General features: G+C 45.7%; 1 long non-coding RNA gene across 1 annotated transcript; it reads right to left on the bottom strand.

Annotated features, from left to right (window-relative positions):
- Positions 1-3,067: 3,067 nt before the first annotated feature.
- Positions 3,068-4,141, bottom strand: LOC145055786 (uncharacterized). Its single transcript, XR_013685345.1, has 3 exons — positions 4,107-4,141; positions 3,489-3,554; positions 3,068-3,198 (listed from the first exon to the last, which is right to left on the bottom strand). It is a non-coding gene; the product is annotated as an uncharacterized LOC145055786 (long non-coding RNA).
- Between the last annotated feature and the right edge of the window lie 4,781 nt (positions 4,142-8,922).

Raw genomic sequence — 8,922 nt, 5'->3', positions numbered from 1 at the left:
ACGAGTTGGTGGCCCAACTCGTCGAGTAGGGTCGCAACCCGCAGGCATTTTAAAAGACCTACTCGACGAGTCGGGAGAGTGACTCGGCGAGTAGGTGTTGTTTGAGGGATACCCTAAATCTGAGGGTTTGCACCATATTTAAACGTCTTATTGCAGCCTCCATTGTCCCTTATGCTCCCAGAACACCCCTTATCGAAACCCTAGCCGCTTTGAGTGATCTAAGGCCATTTCTGGTGCTTTTGCGTAGTTGTGAAGCTTGGAAGGAAAGAACAAGCTTGGGAATTCAAGTTGGAGCTTGTAAATCCAGAGATCTTTTTCCATTTTCAGCTCAATCAAGGTAAATGCCCCCTGTTTTGGTCTGTCTTTTGGTTGTTCATCTTATGGGCTTAGATTTTGGGTGCATTTAGTGCTTTCTAAGCCATTTCTGGATTTGTGAAGTGATTCATGGAGTTCTACTTTCAGATATGAGTTATTGGAGGGGTCTCATGGCATAAAGTTGCCAAATTTATGGCCATGAGAGCCCCATGCACATTGTAGAGCACCTTTTATGGATTTTTGAGCCAAAAACCCCATGCATGTGCTCCAAGTTTGGAACTTTACATATAAAATGGACATTAGGAGGCCAGATCTTATGTTTTGATGTGTTAACACCCATTTAAATCGACTGTATGGTATTGGTCAAGGATGGACTCGCCGAATTGTTCATGGGAATCGGCGAGTCGAGGCGTAATGACCACCGCATCCATTCTGCGAATGGACCACTTGTCAGGGAGAGGAGTCTCGTAGATGTTTATGTTGGATTAGTGTCTAAGTCCGTAACTATATTTGGTATGTACTTGACCCAGTTATGCATGGTCCTTTTGGGTTGCCTTCACCAAAGCAACTTGACAAGGTTATTTAAGAAAGTGAGAGGATATTATGGTTTATTAATATATTATAAGAATAATATATTAAAGGAGAAATCATATTTATTTAGTTAGTATTAGTCATAAATTGATTAGGAATTAATTTGGTGACTAAAAGAGATTAATTAAATAAAGGGGCATAAACTGTCAAATGTATGATAGTTGAGTTTTGGGCTGGGAAACCTAATGACTTAAGGAGGAACGAAATTATGATTGGGATCCATCATATTTTCGTCTAAAGGCCCTAATCTAGAAGGTTCTATGGGTTACTTGGTCACTAAGCTGTCCATTAGGGTTTAGACTTAAACCCTAGCAGCCTACACTATAAATAGAGACCCTTAAATGCAATTTTCGGATGCTTGACTCCAAGAGAAACCCTAGGGCCGATTTTTAGTGTTCTTCCTCCTCTCTCTTAATAGCCTTCTTGCTTGTGGGGTTTGTGAACCATTAGAGGAGTTACAATTGTGACTCTAAGCTCAAGATCAAGAAGATTCAAAGGATTCCAAGCAATTTGAAAAAGGTAAACACTTAGATCTATTCTTATAATGTTAATTTCGAATTATACATGTTAGATCCAAGTTTGCAAGTCTTGGATTCAATGCATGTACAATAGAGAAACCTAGATCCAAGCATTAGGGTTTGTATGAGCACATAGGATTGTTCTTATGCATAAAACCCATCAGTGGTATCAGAGACTTGATTGGTTTCCGTTGTATGTGATGCTTTAACTGCTTAATTGCTGAAAAATCGTTGTTTTTTCTTTCCTCTGCCCTACTCAACTCAGCGAGTCGGTATCTGGACTCGGCGAGTCTGTGCATCAGACAGAAGATATTTCAGGATTTTGTTGCTATTTTGTTATGGGATTAATGCCTAAATCGTTTTTTGAAGATAAAATCCGATTTTTATTGTATTTGAATGATTATCCCTACCAAAACAATAGATAATTTCTAATCTTTTGAATAATACTTTGTTTATACGATAAATATGGATTATTTATATTATTTGGTAATTATCTTGTAACTAAAATTGGATTAATTTAAATATAGATAATTATGAAATTAATTGTTTAATTTAAATTATTTGTTATTTGATCCTTCTTGTTTTGAAAAGTTCAAAACTTGTCCTCAAGTTTTGAAATTTAAATTTTATGATTAAAAGTTTAATTTTGAGTAATTTAAATTTCAAACCCTTAGAATTTTACAAGTTTAAAATTCAACCATATACTATTATATTATTACAAGATTTATATATATATATATATATATATATATATATATATATATATATATATATATATATATATATATATATGTATAAGAATAAGCTAGTCTTATCGCTAGTAGGCCGCATTCACGAAGCCGATCTATAAGGTGGGTATAAGGTTGTTGCCTGTAAAATGTCGTTTAATGGGTGTACACTCACACCCACCGCTTGCTTGATTGGTGGAGGGTCGTTAGCCGAACGGATAGGATAGGGTACATAATACCTCATTATAAGTATAATGAATATTGCGAAGTAACTAACATGTTTTTACAAATTCCCAATCTTAGTTACTTTAGGGCAAAATGTGAAAATGATGCTATCCCATGGAATTACACTTTGTACCCTTGTCAAGCGTTAGTGTAGCGTGCGTGGTTAACCGGCACACTAATTTGGGATTAACATTGGTGGCAAAGGGTGGCTCGATGTTTGTCATAGATCAATGGAGCGTACGTGGCTAACCGGCACATTGATTAGGTGATAGAGACATTGAGTGCACCATGTTGATTTGCATGGTTATTCACAAATTTTTTGCGATCCTCGGCATCCCAGTCGAAAATTTGAAGTGCATATCGAGATTTAAACATGCCGTTGAAAATTTCAATGAATCTCAAAGGTCTAGGAGTTTTCAAATACATTTAAAACTTAATCTCCTTTTTGTTTTTCATGGTGAATATTAGTGAATCGTCATTCACTTACCTTTAAATTATTTACTTTTAAAGTATGGCATCCCTTTCTAAGTTGTATATAATGTTGTTGGGTCCTAGCCCTAATTTCTCATTTGGGTGTTTAATTAGGGACTCATTCTAATCAAACTTTGTTCATTTTCCTTTTCAGATGTCTGCTAACAACTGTAACAACTTAAAATTTTCAAACAAATTTTTCATTTTTAAAACATAATTGTTTCCATTAAAAACAAGGCATAAATAGTTCAATTATTCGGTCAATACAATTATTCAAACTCCCAAGATCATAAAACAATCTTCAGTGTGTATCGATCATGCCGGCGCCTTCCCACGGTCCTCGCTAGTACCTGAAATACATTCACAACAACTATAAGCATAAATGCTTAGTGAGTTCCCCAATATACACTTACACACATACGCCTTTCCAGGCCCTGACCTTCCGGTCCTCAATACAACGCCTTCCGGCCCATAACATAATCGCCTTCCGGCCCATAACATATTGCCTTCCGGCCCGCATAACATACATAGCACATATAACAAATAACTTACCACATATAGCATACATATCACATAACATATCCGACCTTCCGGTCACACAGTCAAACCCTTCCGGGTACAGTATAGTGAGAAGACTCACCTCGTATATGCTGAAAGCTAGCAACTCCTGAAATGACTCGTGCACAACCGACGAGCTACAACCTCCCTATAACATTACGTAACTCATTAATACTTATCTCTTCTAAGTGTGACTATCCCTAAGAAGTCAGACTTAGGTCAACTCTGGTCAACGGTCAACGGTCAACGGTCAACGGTCAACGGTCAGCTCAACCGGACTCGGCGAGTACCATAGCGACTCGGCGAGTCTAGACGTCTTCCAACTTTCTGAGATTCCTTATCTACTCGTCGAGTACCCTCCTCGACCCGACGAGTTACTCCTGGAAGAATCGCGGGGCCACCCCGACTCCACTCGCCGAGTCTGAAGAACAACTCGGCGAGTCCCAGTGAATCTTCAAGCTACTCGCCGAGTCTGAAGAACAACTCGGCGAGTCCATGCCATGCAGACGAGTAACTGCTTCCTGAATTACGTATGGCCCCAAGGTATACAACCATGGGACCCTCTGGACGTCTAAACATCTCATTACTGGGGGTAAAAGCGTTTGGGTAATAACATAATAACCCATCTAATCACTAAATGGGTTTCATAAACCCTAAACTCACATACACATCAAAATAACAGATTTGGTCCGAGTATTACCTGAAAACGCACTCTCTGTGTCCCCCAAATCTCAGGATTCAATCCTCCTTGATATTCCTTTAGCCAAGTCCCTCTTCTTCTTACCTAACCAATTCTTCCAAGTTCCAAAAGCTTTCTCTCCTGCTCTAGGCGTCCACAGCGATTAGGGTTCTTCTCAATCGACCAAAAGACTGAAAATGACGGCCTAAGAGGCGTTAAATACGATCCAAACTGAACGGTTAGGTTTTCTGCTGAACAGCGTCGACTCGCCGAGTCCATATCTGGACTCGTCGAGTCCAGTCGCGGACCCGCGACCAAGTCTGCGATCCTACTCGGCGAGTCTAGGCTCCAACTCGCCGAGTCCCCTCTTAAATCACCCCAAAAACATAATTTTAATAATACCTGAGACTCCGGGCTGTTACAACTCTCCCCCACTTGGATTAGACTTCGCCCTCGAAGTCTCACTCTGCAAATAGTTCCGGATGCTGCTCCCGCATTTCGCGCTCCGGTTCCCAAGTCATTTCTGATCCCTTACGGTGTTGCCATTGAACCAACACCAGAGGTACTTCCTTGTTCCTCAGAACCTTGATCTTCCGATCCCTGATCGCCACTGGTCTCTCCGCGTAATTCAGGCTCGCATCCACCTGAATATCCTCCAATGGAATCACTGCCGACTCATCGGCTATGCACTTCCTCAACTGCGATACATGAAAAGTGTCATGGATCTGACCCAACTCCGCTGGCAACTCCAACCGATAGGCTACCCGGCCTACCCTTGCAACCACACGAAATGGCCCAATATACCGGGGCCCCAATTTGCCCCTCTTCCTGAATCGAATCACTCCTTTCCAAGGAGAGACCTTCAGGAGAACGAAGTCGCCGACTTGAAATTCAAGCTCGGATCGGCGCCTGTCTGCATAACTCTTCTGTCGGCTCTGGGCAGTCAATAATCTTTGTCTCACTTGTTGAATCTGCTCTGTCGTCTGGAGTATGATCTCCGTGCTGCCCATCACTCTCTGTCCCACCTCTCCCCAGCAAATGGGAGTCCAACACCTCATACCATACAACAGCTCGAAAGGCGGCATACCAATGCTCGAATGATGGCTGTTGTTGTAGGAAAACTCCGCCAATGGTAAATACGCATCCCAACTACCCCCGAAGTCTAACACACACGCTCGGAGCATGTCCTCCAATGTCTGAATTGTCCGCTCGCTCTGACCGTCTGTCTGGGGATGGTATGCGGTACTAAAATGCAACTTAGTACCCAGCTCCTCATGGAATTTCTTCCAGAACCTGGAAGTGAAGCGCACATCGCGGTCTGACACAATCGAGATCGGCACTCCGTGCCGAGATACCACTTCTTTCACGTATATCTCCGCTAACTTTTCCGCTAAAGAACTCTCACTGATGGCAAGGAAGTGTGCACTCTTCGTCAACCTATCCACAATCACCCAAATTGCGTCTACTCCCCTAGCAGTCCTTGGCAATTTGGTGATAAAATCCATAGTGATCTGTTCCCACTTCCACTCGGGGATCTCCAATGGCTGTAACTTGCCATGCGGTCTCTGGTGCTCAGCTTTAACCCTACGGCAGGTCAAGCACCTCTCAACGAACCATGCCACGTCCCTCTTCATACAGGGCCACCAATATTCCTTCCTTAAATCCAAATACATCTTTGTAGCACCGGGATGGATCGAGAATTTTGATGTATGAGCCTCTTCCATCAACGTAATACGCGTACCGCCCACGAACGGCACCCAAATCCGACCCTGAAACATCATAAGGCCTCGACTATCCTTGACAAACTCTGAGATTAACCCCACAACCCGCTCTTTCTTCTGCATTTCTGGTCGCACAGCCTCAGCCTGTGCCCTACGAATATCATCCAAAACAGGAGTCATCACGGTCAGTCTCAAGCACACATCTCGCAATGGAGTGCTCTCCGCCCTGCGGCTCAATGCATCGGCTACCACATTAGCCTTGCCTGGGTGGTACAGGATCTCACATTCATAATCCTTGACCACATCCATCCACCTCCTCTGACGCATATTTAGGTTGGGTTGATCCATCAAATACTTCAAACTCTTATGGTCCGTGTATATCGTACATCGAACCCCATACAAGTAGTGACGCCAAATCTTGAGAGCGAACACTACTGCCCCCAGCTCTAAATCATGCGTGGGATATCTCGCCTCATGAGGCTTCAGCTGCCTCGATGCATAAGCTATCACATGACCCCTCTGCATCAACACCGCACCCAATCCCGAAATTGATGCGTCGCAATATACCACGAAATCTTCCATCCCTTCTGGGAGAGCTAATATCGGGGCTTCGCACAACCTCTGGCGAAGTGTCTCAAAGGAGGTCTGCTGCTCGGGCCCCCATGAGAATGTAACACCCTTCCGGGTCAATCTGGTGAGTGGCACAGCGATCTTGGAGAAATCCTTGATAAATCTCCGATAATACCCTGCCAACCCAAGGAAACTTCTGATCTCAGAGGGTGACTTCGGCACCTCCCAACTCATCACCGCCTCAACCTTGGCCGGATCGACCAATATCCCTTTCTGATTAACCACATGTCCTAGAAACTGGACCTCCCGCAACCAGAATTCACATTTGGAGAACTTTGCATAAAGTTTCTCCGACCTCAATACCGCAAGGACCTCCCTCAAATGCTCCTCATGCTGCTCTCTCGATCTCGAATACACCAGAATGTCGTCGATAAATACGATCACTGACCGATCCAACATCGGCCTACATACCCTGTTCATGAGATCCATGAACACAGCCGGGGCATTGGTGAGTCCAAAAGGCATCACCACAAACTCATAATGCCCATATCGCGTCCTAAACGCTGTCTTCTGGACGTCTTCATCCCGTACTCTCACCTGATGGTAACCTGACCTCAGATCGATCTTGGAAAACCAAGATGCTCCCTGCAACTGATCGAATAAATCATCGATCCTCGGCAACGGGTAACGGTTCTTGACCGTTAGCTTGTTCAACTCCCGGTAATCAATGCACATCCGGTGTGAACCATCCTTCTTTTTGACGAACAGAATAGGTGCTCCCCATGGCGAGCTGCTCGGCCGAATGAATCCCTTCCCCAGCAACTCCTGGAGTTGCGAGGACAACTCTTGCATCTCTGGAGGTGCAAGACGATAGGGCACTTTAGCAATAGGTGCTGCCCCCGGAACCAGATCAATACTAAACTCTACTTGCCTCACAGGCGGTACTCCCGGCAACTCCTCGGGAAAGACATCTGAAAATTCGCGCACCACCGGAACTTCCTCAACTGACTTCGGTTTCTCGGAAACCTCCCGCGTATCCATCACATACGCCACAAAACCTTTACAGCCCTGCCGTAGACACTGCCTCGCCCTAGCGGCCGAACAAAAAGCTGATCCCGAACGGGTACCCTCGCCGTACACCGAAAGAACTCCCCCTCTAGGGTCTCGTATAGTCACCAACTGACGCTCACAGTCGATGACAGCGCCGAACCGGCTCAGCCAGTCCATGCCCACAATGACACAGACATCCCCCATCGCGATAGGAATCAGATCAATCGGGAATCCAATCCCGAAAATCTCTAGTACACATCCCCGAAGAACCTCCGTAGCACAAATCACCTTCTCGTCAGCTATAGAGACTTTCAAAGGTCGACTCAACGACTCACGGCTAACGCCAATATGCTGACTAAAGGCTAAGGACACAAAGGACCTACTCGCACCCGAGTCAAATAACACTAAGGCAGGCACAGAGTTCACAAGGAAAGTACCTACGCATATAATAACATAAGCATAACATCTTGACATTAAAATAAATACATGAATTAAAACATACCTGCCACAACATCGGGCGCAGCGCGGACCTCCTCCGCAGTCAGCTGAAAGGCTCTCCCACGAGCCCTCGGGGCCTCGACCTTCACCGGTCGAGTCTCAGTAGTCCTGGCAACAGGTGCAGATCCCTGACGAAGCTGAGGGCACTCGGCCTTCCGATGGCCGGTCTGGTTGCAATGAAAGCAAACCATAAATCCCTTGGGACACTCCCTAGCAATGTGTCCCTCTTTGCCACACTTGTAGCAAGCACCGGCTCGACACGCCCCATCGTGACCCTTACCGCACTTTACGCAAGTGCGGTTCTTCGAACCTCCCGTCCTCGAATCGGCGGACTTGATCCGCTTGGCTGCCGGCTGGGACTGAGCCGGTCGCCGGTCTGCCTGCTGAGACTCGGCCTCCTCCCTGGCCTGAGTCTCTAACTCGATCTCACGCTTCCTGGCATTCGCCTGAAGCTCAGTAAAAGTATGGTAAGTGGAGTTTGACACAAACTCCCGGATCTCCCTCCTCAGAACACCTAAGTACCGGCTCATCCGAGCCTGCTCTGTGGCCACTAGCTCGGGGCAAAACATCGCCCTCTCATGGAACTTCCGCGTGATCGCCGCCACCGAATCAGTACCCTGCTTGAGGGTCAAGAACTCCTGAACCAATCGTTCCCGCTCCACCGGGGGAACGTACTCATCCCTGAACATGGTAGTGAATCCCTCCCATGTCACTGCCGCAGTCTCTGCTAAAGTGAAGTTCGCCGTCACGAACTTCCACCAGTCCTTGGCTCCCAGACGGAGCTGGTTCAAAGCGAACCGTACCCTCAGGTGCTCCGGGCATGAACAAGTGTAGAAGCACCCCTCTATATCTGCGATCCACCTCATCGCAGCAATCGGATCCTGCGTCCCATCGAACTCTGGTGGCTTCGTGTTGCTGAACTCTCGGAACAGCAATGAGTCACCCCCCTGTGGCCTTGCAGCGGCCACAGTTGCGGTAGCTGCAACGGTTGCAGCCTC

Source organism: Lactuca serriola, chromosome 5 (assembly GCF_051521515.1).
Source record: "Lactuca serriola cultivar US96UC23 chromosome 5, Lser_US96UC23_V15, whole genome shotgun sequence".
In the NCBI taxonomy this organism is placed as follows: Eukaryota; Viridiplantae; Streptophyta; class Magnoliopsida; order Asterales; family Asteraceae; genus Lactuca; species Lactuca serriola.
Note: the sequence above shows the minus strand (reverse complement) of the source record. Positions and strands in the feature narration are given on the sequence as shown.